Below are 4,417 nucleotides of genomic sequence, written 5' to 3'. Positions count from 1 at the left end.
GTAGCAGTCATTTTTTCTCCTTCTTAGTAGCTGGTGCAGTGCTGTGGTTTTGACTTTCAGCCTGGGAACTGTGCTGATAACACCGATGGTTTTAGTTGTTGCTAAGTAATGTTTACTCTGATCAAGGACCTTCTCAGTCTCATGCTCTGCCAGGGAGGAGGGGAAGCCGGGAGGAAGCAGAGACAGGACACCTCACCCAAACTAGCCAAAGGGGTATTCCATACCACAGCACGTCATGCCCACTATATAAACTGGCGGGTGGTGAGCAGTTGTATTCTCTTCCCCTTGTTATTTCCCTTATCATTATTATTATTAGTGGTAGTAGTAGTGGAGTGGGGGGAGGAAGAAATGGGGGGGAGTGAGCGAGCAGCTGTGTGGTTCTGAGTTACCAGCTGGGCTTAAACCACGACACATTTTAAGCCTTTATCTCTGTGAGAGACTGCCTCAAGACTGAGGTCAGAAAAAGCCTGACAGCTCAATGAATGCTGTTGCTTCTCCTCTCAAGAGGCCCCCCCTCTAACACAGCCTAAACAGAAATGGCAACCTGTTCAAGCCATCCCACCACATCTTTCCTCAGGCCACACCACTCTCCAGTGGAGAGTTTTATAAGATGAAACCTAACTAAATTGGTTCAGCCAGCTGAAAATGCTCTGGCTTAACGGATAACATTAGTGATCAGCTTATATACTGAGTGGAAAGTTGGGGATATATGCAGTGTTCTGTGGGACTGGTAAGTGGTCTGTAAACCCTGCTAGAAGTTTAATGGAAGGTGACTGTTGTTGTGACCTTCCGCATGTTAATTCCTGTGTAATCTTTTTGCTTTTGGGTAAGTCTGAGGAGAGGCTAGGAAGGGCTTACCTAAGCCCAGTGTTGAGTGGTGTATGGAAGCACTAGGCGAAGGGGGCTGCTTACCTGTGTTAGAGTGGTAATAATAGATCAACTATCACATCCTTCTGTCATCTCACTCATCAGGAGACAGCCTTCCTGGCTAATATTTACCAGAAATAGTAGTTCCTGTATAATTGACTGTAAAAATGAAAAATTAAACCAATGTTTTTGAGTTCTTCAAGTCTTAGGTGGCATTCCATGAAGTTTGAGCTAGTTTTTAGATCAGAAATGCTTCACCCAGGTCTAGTAATCAAGGAGAAAAAAGGCATCGTTACCTTTGGTTATACTGTACCTTTGGTAGAGGATACTTGATTGCCTCCATCTCAGTAATGACTCTATCCATACTGTAAAGGACAATATGTCACTGGTTAAGACAAATAGGCTCTCCTGAAGATGGCATGTGGGATAATTACTGAATATGATTTAGAAATTAAACTTATATTTAAAAATGTAGCATTGCTCACACATAAAGGAAAAACGGACTTTCAGGGTAAGATGCAGCTGCATGTGGTATGCCAGGAATTCACTCCACAGCGGTTCCCGTGGCAACATTGCTTGACGGAGGATGGAGCAGAGTGGAGATTCTGCGGCCAAACTCTGTCCCAACACCAGCAGAGATGGGAACTAGGTGGTACTTAAAACTGATAAGCTGCATACCTGCTGCCCTGAGCCAGCGGTCTGTCATTTTTGACAAAATGCTGTCCTTTGTGTGAACTTTGCTTCATTATAATGCATTTTAATACGAAAACACACCTCCACCTCCAATGCTACCCACCTCCAAAGTGAGACCACCCCTCTTTGAGCATGCTCTTTGAATTTTTTGTGGCACATACCTTTAAAAGCGAAGCGAGGAAAATTTACACCAATAACAATAAAGGTATGTATGACTAGAGTCACTCAAGCTCCACCTTGAAAGTGAAAAATAGTATAAAAATGACCCAAAAAGTGGGGGGCTTTAGGGAAGACATCATCGTGGACGAGCCGAGGAAGACCCCATCAGCTGACTACTCTCGACTCCTGGGACCGGTCGACGGGCTGGACCTTTCTTCCCCCCCATAGGGATGCCTTTGGGTAAGACTTGCACTGTATCCAGTGCTTCCCCGGGAAAATTAGGAATCTCTATATAGAGTTACTTTTTACTTTTATACTTTAAAGCCAGGCTGTATTATTCATAACTTTGTCGCGCAGTTGTACACCTTATTATTTGCACGTGCTTTTGCAGACAGTGTATTTATCACCGGCAATCCATAAGAACCTGTATCTGTTGCTTTAATAAACTGCACTGTTTACGTAGCTAATCGTAAATCTCTCATTGACCGCGACCAGCTCCCTCAGTGTGGCCGTGCTAGTTCGTGAGCACGATTAGACTGAAGGTGCAGTGCACTATTAGTGCATCCGGAATCGTGATTATTCAATATATTGAATGCGACCGGACTGATAGTGGCAAATTGGGCATCACTCAGAATCTAAGCCTAGCCGCACCCAGCCCCTCTAATATCTGAGGAACAGCTGGAAAGCAAGGGGGGTTATTTTCTGCCAAATTATTTTACCCTTTCACGCAACATGGCAGTAAACACTGTTCCTGTAAGTGGAAGAAAAGCTCTGAGCTAGTGCACGATGATATAAAGGTTACTTTATATTATACTTTATTCTGACAGTATAACCCCTCCAGAAACAGAAGAATGAAACCTGAATTTGCAGATATATACAAGGCCACACTTGAAACACTTCTTGAAATGCTCTGTGAATCTTTCTCTGCCACTATCTATACATAGCGACACATATGACACAATCTCTAACTACATATAGTGGCCCTAGGTGTTCTATGTTTATCTTAAGTCCCAGTTAAGTAGCTACAGGAGAAGGAAAACTGAGGAATTGTAATAACAACAAAATGTCCACATCTGGGACAACCTTAGCATGAGAGCACTCCGTTTCTTAGGTGTGACCCATTTTTAGAATAGTATCAATTGATTTGTAATGCTCAACCCTCACCTGCCTCTGCCGCCGCGCCCTTACCGCCATGTTGTTTCCGGGCACTGCGCATTCGCGGGGCGACAACAGGGCGCCGGAGGGACCAAAACCGCCACGTTTGCGGGGAGCCCGGTCTGCAGTACCGAATTCTGGCCACAGGATGGCAGCAGAAAGAGGCGCAACACCGCGCCCCTCCAGCTGCAGTACGGAATTCTGGCCACAGGATGGCAGCACACACTGACTTATTCTGTACCTGAGAGGCAGCTGCACCGGCCCGCAGGCACCGCACGATCGCGTTGCCGCTACCGGCCAACAGCAGCGTGGAGTATAGGAGCGCCAACAAACACGAGCTGCAGTACTGAGCTTTGGCCACAGGATGGCAGCAACAAGCACCGCACACAGCCACACTGCGCCTCCCCTGCTGCAGTACCAAATTCTGGCCACACGATGGCAGAAGTGCTGAAAAATATTCTACATAAACTCTTTTCTTCAAACGCATTTTTGAACGTGTGAATCAAAAGTAGAAATCCAAGACACAGAGAAGGCAGCTCCCTCGGTATCTCTATCTCAGTGTTTCAGTACGTGTACGAGTGCATTCCTGGAATCTCTCATGGAACTATGATTAAAAGGCGTTGCTCCCCAAAGCAAGAAAAAAAAGCCAGAGAAACAATTCATCTACCCATCTTACAGACCCTAATGGATTTTAAAAAAAACCTTAAGCTTCTACCAGAATATAAGAAACTTCTTTAACTTTTAAAATTTATGAATACCGGTATCTTGATCACTTCTGAAAGAGGTTTGTAATTACGCATTACAGACTCAGCAAGCCAATTATTTTTTAGAAAGTATGTCTGTGAAATCTTTTGGACTTGATTTTGTTTGAAGTTTTCTACTAGAAAATATTTTTTTTAAAACGTATTTTATAGGGCATGAAAATGCTGGCAGGAATAAGGATGGCATAAGAACTTTACAAAGTTATAGTGGAATAATCTTGAGTATAGAGAGAGCTTGAATGTGGGGAGGAGAGAATAGGTTTTTAAAAATTGAGGGGTTTTGATATCCACAAATTTGTGTTCGTGCTGCTTACTTTGGATAATATGATTTGTGCTTCCCTCCAATAATTCTATGTTTTCACTGTGTTTCATAAAAAGATGTATTTGTATAAAATGGCATTTTTTGTGCTCTTGACACGCTGCTTTAGCATATATCTACAAGGACTTGCAATTACATAGACTGTGTCTTCTTGGAAACAAGAACTTAAGAGATCTGTACCGGGTTTAATGAGCCCATTTCTACAAGTGCTCACAAGCAGATTTCTACACAGGGGCAGGATGAGCATATTGGATATTTCTTAACACTTTTTCAGACTCCAGCTAATTCTTGGAGCAGGGATGTTATGAATTTCTGTGTATTTAGTAATCTTTAAAAGATTCCTCTTACATAAACTTGTTCAGGCTGCCTTTAGGCTCACATGAAAAAATATGTCACATGAAAAAATATGTATAGATGCTAAAATGCAAGAATATTCTCTGTGACTGCTTGAGAAATCTCATGC

At 43.2% G+C, this 4,417-nt stretch overlaps 1 long non-coding RNA gene across 1 annotated transcript; it reads right to left on the bottom strand.

The window, feature by feature from the left end:
- Nucleotides 1-912: 912 nt before the first annotated feature.
- On the bottom strand, nt 913-2,928 carry LOC115608506. The gene is made up of 3 exons (XR_003991566.1): nt 2,884-2,928; nt 1,164-1,232; nt 913-1,026 (listed from the first exon to the last, which is right to left on the bottom strand). It is a non-coding gene; the product is annotated as an uncharacterized LOC115608506 (long non-coding RNA).
- Between the last annotated feature and the right edge of the window lie 1,489 nt (nt 2,929-4,417).

This window comes from Strigops habroptila, chromosome 5, assembly GCF_004027225.2.
Source record: "Strigops habroptila isolate Jane chromosome 5, bStrHab1.2.pri, whole genome shotgun sequence".
NCBI lineage: Eukaryota > Metazoa > Chordata > Aves > Psittaciformes > Psittacidae > Strigops > Strigops habroptila.
Note: the sequence above shows the minus strand (reverse complement) of the source record. Positions and strands in the feature narration are given on the sequence as shown.